At 38.5% G+C, this 8,540-nt stretch overlaps 1 long non-coding RNA gene across 1 annotated transcript; it reads right to left on the bottom strand.

The window, feature by feature from the left end:
- Positions 1–5,537: 5,537 nt before the first annotated feature.
- On the bottom strand, positions 5,538–8,286 carry LOC116780501. The gene is made up of 2 exons (XR_004354501.1): positions 7,847–8,286; positions 5,538–7,752 (listed from the first exon to the last, which is right to left on the bottom strand). It is a non-coding gene; the product is annotated as an uncharacterized LOC116780501 (long non-coding RNA).
- Positions 8,287–8,540: the final 254 nt, after the last annotated feature.

Here is an 8,540-nt window from a genome sequence, read left to right as displayed (position 1 = left end):
GACTTAACATAGGAAAATTGATTTGATCTATTGCCAAGTAAAATAGAGTAGGATGATGAGAAAAGAATGACAAAACCTAAAACACCTTCCTTCCCATATCCCTTTTTTTACAGGTTCAACTTCACTCCTCCACCCCTGATTCTTCTATCTGTTTTCCCTGAGAGAGAAGGAGCAGAGGGATGGGGAATGGGGGAATGCAGTCAGTCCATAACACCTTCTCTCAGCCACTCCTTCCTCCTCACACTTTTCCCTGCTTCAGCTTGCGTCCTTCCCATGCGACTCAGGGAGCACCTGCTCTGATAGGGTCTCTCCCCGACCGCAGGGCCATCCCTGAGATGCCGGGGTCTCTCCTCCCCTCCTACCCTTCTCCCACTCTGCCCTCGGAGCTCACAGGGCTGTTCCTCACCCTGTTTCCCTCCCTCAGCCCTGGCTGCCGGGCAGCGTTTTGCCCTCCCTTGCCCAGGTTTTCCCAGGGCTCTCTCCCACCCGCCCGTGGCTGAGGGGCTCAGCCGTGCCCTGCGCTGGGGCCGCCGGAACCGCTGGAAACGGCGGGGTCTGGGGGGGGCAGCCCCGACTGCCCCACACAGGGACACCCCGGCACAGCCCCCAGTGCTGCTGCTGCTGCCCCAGCCACCAACACCTGGACACCTGCACTCAGAGCATCCTGTTCTTCCTAAAGAGAACAGACCTCAGTTTTCAGTACTGGTAATATGGAAACAGACGTTACTTTGGAAAAATCCAAGGAGATGGGCTGATTATTGTTGACTATAGCTAATGTGATGCATTGATGCGTAGGCAATGGAGATGGTTAAAAAACAAGAGAAGGTTATTTTACTGGGAGATGAGTTGTTTGTATTTTGTTTTCCCAGGATAATTATTTATGTGAAGTTCAGTGAAATACTGGAAGAAATATACTTCTTAACAGTGGAAATGTTGTTGTTCAGTTTTTTTAAAAGGTGATCAAGCACTAGAACAGGCTGCCCATGGAAGTGGTTGAGTCACCATCTCTGAAAGTATTTTAAAAGCATGTAAATGTGGCATTTAGGGACATGGTTAAATGGTGGATTTGGCAGTGTTGGGTTAACAGTCAGACCCAATGATCTTAGTTAGAGGTCTTTTCCAACCTAAACGTTTATATGATTCTATGATTCTAAAAGCAGAAAAATGTTTCTTACCTTAGGCAAGTTTTAAAGGTGTTTCCAGATATTTCAAGCAGGTAATGTCCTTGACAGTATTTAATTGGCAGCAGTTCTGACAAATGAAATTTAGGATTTATTTGATAACAGGATTCAACCTCCACTTTTCTCAACTGAGAACATAGATGCCATATATTCACACCTATGATATCTGTAGATCCTTAAAGTCCCTTCTCAGACACAGAAACCTTATCATATGAACATTTTCTTATCCTGCTTAGCTGTAGACGCATCACTACCTATGACAGAAGTTACCTTAATCTGATTTTGATAAGTAACTGGCTGTATTTCTGGTCAGTCACCAACTAGAACAAGCAACCAAGTCAGATACTGCTCCTGGAACTGGTGGCAGTCAGTTCCTTTATCTGGAATTAATGAAAACTGTTATTCTACTGAAGAAATTCAAGAAGACCTTGTCAACTCTTGCACCTGAAGGGTCCTGAAAACAGCAGAAACAACACTTGGGCAAGTACAACAGTAAAGTGGTACTATGTCAGTCAGTTTTGATTATTTAAGATAATTGTTTCAGCCCTCCAACAAAGCTAGGATAGCAGGTGGTTTAAAACAACACCCCATATCAGGCAGATGCAATATTCCTGAGAACCTACAGTCTATGCCCAGGTCCCCTAGTACTCTTATATTAGTGGAACTCAGAAGAATAAATCACACCATTAAAATACAATTATGAATATCTGATTTTTACTTCATGTTAATTTAGCAAATTAGGCCCTTTTAAACATGTATATTTCATTTGTCTGACTCATTAACTCTAAACTAAATTTTCAAAATATAATCTCTCAATAAGTTTAAACATCAGTCATGACTTAGAAAGATGCTCAGTTTCTGAATTAAAAACCCTCTCCAAGGTACTAACAACATTTAGCTGAACTTGTGCTTTGAAATGTTCTACAGTAGATCATATTCACATTGTGAGAAAATCGGTACATACTTCCACCAAGAGTCACAGGAACTAATCCTCAACATTTCATCTCACTGACATGAAATTCTGTCCTCATGAGTCTGCTATGTTCCTTGCAGCATTTCATAGATACTTATTCTTGATCTACGTTCATGACCTACTGAGTTCCATTCCGTTAACATTTTTGCTCCTTTTTTCCTTAGACTGTCTGAGTCTCTCCCTGTATTGCTGTTCCTCAAGTCCTTCTGTCAATCTTCATTTCATATTTTTTATGAGCTGTATCCACAAGCTGATGAACAGAGCTTAGAGAAACTTCAAAATACAGTCAGGGGAACGAACATTAATGCTTTGTTCTCATGGATTGAAGGGTAACATTTGAGAACAGGAACTGTAAACAAAGTGTCATGTGAAAAGGAGCAGAAATGAAGGATTTTCTGTCCCACCCACATTAATATATTTTTATCTATTAATGTCCCCCTCCCCGGAGTTCAAAGCCTTTAAAGTCCGAAAACAGTCAGTCAGCGTCTTAGGCGGAGAGCCTTCGCTTGACAGATTCACTGAGATGGACAGAACTTTTGATACTCTATTTATGGAGACTGCACTGAATAGCAATGGAGAACCTTCTCAGCAAGTTTCTCCTACGAGTTATTCCACTGTCAATGAGCCTGTTAGCATTGAAAAAAAAAAAAAACAAAAAAATGGACTAACTCTAAGCAGCTCACAAAATGACTTTTATTAATACAAATCTGTGAAAACTTATAGGGTTCGTATTGTCAGTGATAATGTTTAACTGCAAAATTCCACTTAACTAATAAAACCTCAAACCAGAAGCACGCTCTCCAAAAACAACAAAACTTCCTAAGAAGAAATAGATCACTGTAACACCTTAATGCAAAACTCAAGCAACCCCCCTCCCCAACAGACCAATTTACAAAGACATTAGTATAGTCTATAAAGTGTAGGGAAAATTAGTATCTATAAGGTAAAGCAAAGTATAATTAATATCCATAGGGTAAAAGGGAAGGCAGGATATAAGGAGAGGTGAAAGCAAAGTAAAATAAGCAAAGTACAATTAGTCTATAAGGTAGAGATAAAACATATATAAGGTAAGATGTAAGGATGCAATGTAAGGATGCAAAGTACAGTTAGTAAAGGTGAAAGCAAAGTAAAAAATAAAAATGGTTGCTTATCCCGCAGCATCCTAAGGAGTGGAAGGAGAAAGGGCAACTCGTCAGTTACGCTCACAGAAATGATGGAACTTCTCTCCAATTTTTTTTCATGTCTGATCTCTTTTTATACTTTTTTTTCTTAGGCAGTTTGAGTGACTAGAGTCAATAAACTAATTTTTGAGGTGATAGACAGATGACATAGGCCTAAGGGTCAGTTTCCTGAGTTCCCATCAGGTAGGATGTTTGCAAAGTAAGGCCATGTTGTCTCCATATCATTCCTTGATCCTATCAGTCTGTTGCTGGGAAGTTTCCCCTAGGTGCTGGGGCGTTGAAGCCATCAGGAGTCTCTTTGTCCCTTTTTGTGTAGCCTTATCACCTTACAATGGGTTTTTGAGAATGCTCCCTCCAGGTGCCAGAGTCTTTCCCAGTAACCACTCAGGACTGTCAGTGTGGTCTTAAATTGGTCTATCACTTTACAGAAAGTCATGAGGGTGGTCTACTAAATTGATTACGATGTTTTAACAACGATGCCTTTATCAAAATCCGTTAACAAAAATTCAACAGTAAGCTCTTTATTTTTGTCAGTTCACCAGTGAAATCACTGATGAATCCACCCATTCCTGCTTGTCCTACAGCCAAGTATGTTTGAATCAGATGTAGAGGTTCCCTGAACTCTAGTGATGGCCATGTTACAGAATCACCGTGTTAGTTTCAGCTTCATCCCTTAGGAATCATTCAAGTAACCATTATGTTAAGCAGCACTCCGTTCTTGAGCTAGTCTTTTTTATTACATTAGTTGATTATAGATGTGAACCTAAATGGCAGAACTGAAGACAAATGGATTTTCCAGCATGCTTCATTAAAATGCAGTTCATTCAAATGTCTTGCAAAGATGTCAAATAGGTAAAAACATGTAAGATAGGCAAATCAAAACTGATTATAAAAACTGCTGAAGAAATCAGAGTAAGATAAAAGTTGACACGAAAGGTTAATTTAAGCAGTAAGACTCTTTAAGGCCATTGGTCTTGAATGCTTGTGTAAATTCACTGTGCTAAAATAATCTAATAATTGGTTTTCAACTTGCTGCAGTCTGGCCTCTAGTTTATGCAGACATTGTGAAAATTGCCTTTAGGTAGCTCGGATACCACCCAAAATATCTCTGGATGTCAACTCAAGATGGAGCGCAAAGCCATTGAATAAATTGTCAAAAATGGTGTAGCTAAACTATGATGATATCAAGTGCATGCAACCACACTGCACAGAACCAGAGACTGGAATTTGGGATGGTAACATAGTTGTCGAGCAATGTCTCCTTCTTTCCATGTACCTGAGCCTTAGTGAGAGAAGGTCTAGTCACTTCATGAGGAGAGCACAGAGGGCACAGCTCCTGAGTGACACAGCTGTAGTTGGAAAGCATATCTTACTTGCCATGCTGCTTGATGAATTGGATCTATCAAACCCAACAGAACTAATCAATATATAATCTTGCTAGTATAAATATAGTTTAGCTATTTCCATATAGATTAAACCTTTCACTGTATTGTGGACATATTCTAATTTATTCAGTGATGATAGTAGTAGCAGATGTGTTATATTTGTAAAGTTCCTTGCACAATCCCACTGCTGTAGAAATGTTTTGTTACAACAACTGTGAAGTGGTTTTTTTGTTGTTTTTTTTTTTTTTTTCATTCCAAAGTTTATTTACACTTTGATACGGTTTTTCTTTGAGAATATTGTCTCTCTGAGTGGCTTTGATATAAGCAGAAGATGTGGAATGGATGTTAGATATTAACAAAAAGAATTACATTGCTGTGATGGACAGAAGCCAGGAAATATTCTGTTTTAATGAATGTTCTTGGTTTGAGTCAAGAAACTGTGCTTTATTATATTACTAGCAGTGTTACTACTAGGTTGGACCAATATTACCTTGAATAATATCCATATGATAATAACTATAGGTAACAATTCTGTAATTACTGGTATTATTAACATTCTGAGTCAGGAGTTTACAGTATGCAATAACACTATTACACCTACTATAAGATGGAATTTTCAGAGTAAAAACACAGTAACAGATCTTTAATCCAAAGAATTTACAGTCTAAACAGTTAAGAAAAAATGTTATGCTTATATGTTATAGAACATTTCTACTTGAAATACCAAGGCTGCAGAAAAATTCATATTCCTTAAGTAAATGCTCTAGAACAAGTACTTTCTTAAATATAAATGTTAATTTTGAAACCTGGATCCCTCTGAATTCAGTAGCAAAGCTCCTCCAGGTATCAATGGGTCCAGAACTTTGTTCTGATACCATTTTTCCATTACTTTTGGAGTCCTTCTGCACTTTCTAAAATTCAAAGTTTATATTTGTTCTCTCTTCACTCTCTTCTATAGTGTCACCATTTAAGTATTGCTGTGTGGTACAGAATGAATGTCAAGTGCTCCCCATTTATAAGGGATATAGATTTGAAGTGCTAATATGCCAGCTATTGACATTTCTAAAGAATACTGCTGATTGATATTGCAGCCCAGAAGCATCTTTTAAACACTAGAGCAAAGGGTATATATCAACAGTAGCAGTACTCAAACATAAAATTTTGACAGCATGGGACAACAGAGACTACTCCTCCTTCAAGTCGTGGAAAATTCAGTTTTAAACCTAAGGGTAAATAAGACCTCTGAAGAGTTACTGTTCCTTAGATTTTAATTTCTTTCACACTTTGTCCTTTTTTCTACCTCCAGGCAAACATCATCACCACCTTACAAATTCTGCTCCAGTTATATTGACCCCTAGCTTTCTGTATTGATACTTTCCTTAAATACTCTCTGAATTACTGTCTTGTCGACCTTGTCCTTAAAGGCAGACAAAATCCAAAGAAATCATCAAATTGAATCAGCAGAACTATGGATAATAATAAAAAGAATGAAGTTAAGTACTGCTTATTGCTTCTTGCTGCTACACTGAGCAGACTGCTTCATTGCTCCACACCTCCTAACCATAGGACACATATCTGAAAATTGCAGATAAGATTATTGCAATAATTTCTTCCTAATCCTGTTTCCTTTGTTCCTATGATGAACTGCCTGGATGCAGGACCTGCCATTACAGACAACCATGTCATATAATCCATTTCATAAACTTATCAAGTATCATTTTAAAAGTTCTTAGGCCTCTTGATCCTGCTGTTACTATTTTACTCAAAACACACAACTTTTTGTTAGAATTAATCTTTTATTTCTCATCCTTATTTAATTTACAGCCAGCTTTTACCCATTTGATCTCTTGCCCAATATTTTATGTTGGTAAATAAGATGAAATGATAAGCATGAAGTAGAAAAATAAGTTATTTTAATTAAGAGGAACCAGAACCATTCTATTCCTATTGCCTTATACCAAAACCTGTTCCTTGAAAACCTGTCCATTCTGTTTGTGGGGTACTGGGATTAGCCTATGCATATCACTGTGGTTTTTGACATTGATTTTTAAAGTGTAACCTATAGAAACACATGTGACAAGAATCACACACTTCATATATTAAATCATCTTATTGACTTCTGAAGGAGAAGTATTTCTTCTTGTTCTAAAGGAACAAATACACTTAGATTTTCTTGAATAATTTCTTACTTTTTCATGACATTTTTGATATCTTTTAATAGTGTGTTAGTTTTAACACCAGCTGGAAACTAAACTCCAAATAAGCCACTCTCTTTACCCCATCCCTTCTGGTAAGAGAGGGGAAAAAAGCACAGACTATGGGTTGAGATAACAATTTACTGAAAGCACGAAGCAGTGGAATAAGACATGCACCCTAAAACAGCAGTATTAATAGCAAAAGTATGCAAAAAGAGGAGGTGTTTTAGCAACAAAAAAGTGTATACCACTGGGAACAAAACCAAGATGGCGGACACTCCCTGTAAGTTGCATTCACGTGACTTCATTGGAGAAAGGCAATGTGGTGACTGTTCCACTGCACCACATGTCTGTCAGGAAAAAAAGCAAGAAGGTAGTGGGAGCTACTGTGGCTAATGTTTCCCACCCCCCATCCCAAAAAGCAACAAAAAACAATGACAAACAAGCCCCTCAAAAGCTAAGTCATCCAAGTTGGGGCACACCGCTGCTCCACTGGGCTCAGTTCCACTCAGGTGCCTGCACTGCTGTTTCTACGTCTCTGCTGTGCTGTTGATATAGCAGTATGGTTGATTCACGTTTTTGTCCTTTCCTTTTCAGCACCATGTCCTGTAACTGCATTCCCGAGAAAATGAGAGGGGGACTGGCAGTGGTGACAGGGGGATCAAGTCTGCAGGAGTTGATCTTGACAGTCCCCCTGCTGAAGAAAGGGAGGCAAAATGGTGCACGTCCCGTGGGCACCCAGCTTTTCCTCTGGAAACCATACTACGCAGTGATGATGTGGGTGGTACAGAAAGTCAATCTGGCCACGCCCACACAGTACTAAGCTCCACCATCTCTCTGCAATCAGGACAAAAAGCGAAATTGTTCCCTAGGTTTAAGTATATTGCATTTCATTTATACAGTCGAATTTGATCTCTTTTCTGTTACTTACCTCTTTGAGATTGTTTCATTAGCAATATCACTCTGAGTTGATGCTTTCATTCAGTAAAACCTGCTACAATCTTCTTTTTTTTCTGTTGACTTTATAGGTTTCTCCTATCCCTCTTCTCATTTAAGAATAACTTTTTATTCATCATCGTGTTGAATACTTTATGGAAGTTCCAAAAGATAAGATGAGAGTGAAACAGTCCATCTTCTCTAAGAGAGAAGTAAGGTCAATCTAATACTATATTGCAAAAGCGTATCACACACACATCTAGCCTTTTCCATTTGATTTAATTCCTACAATAATTATTTCCTTTAAGATTTATTTTAATTGAATAGCCAAGGTCATTCTGAAAGTCCTGTAGCTGTCTCAGTCATTTTCTTTCCTTCCCTTTTAAACAATATGATTACTGAATATTGATGCATTTTTTTTTTCTTCAATCCCCTATTTATTCCATATTGGCTTGTCAAAAAAAAAAAAAAATTATCACTATTCTCTAGAGTAGAATAGAATAGAATCATTTTGGTTGGAAAATACCTCTAAGATCATTGAGCCCAATCATTAACCAAGCACTGCCAAGTCTGCCACTAAACTGTGTTCCTACATGCCACGTCCACACTTCTTTTAAATTATATCCAGGACTGGTGACTCCACCACTTCCCTGGGCAGCCTGTTCCAATGCATGACCACCCTTTCAGTG

Source organism: Chiroxiphia lanceolata, chromosome 1 (assembly GCF_009829145.1).
Source record: "Chiroxiphia lanceolata isolate bChiLan1 chromosome 1, bChiLan1.pri, whole genome shotgun sequence".
Lineage (NCBI taxonomy): Eukaryota > Metazoa > Chordata > Aves > Passeriformes > Pipridae > Chiroxiphia > Chiroxiphia lanceolata.
This window is presented reverse-complemented; position numbering and strand designations above follow the sequence as displayed.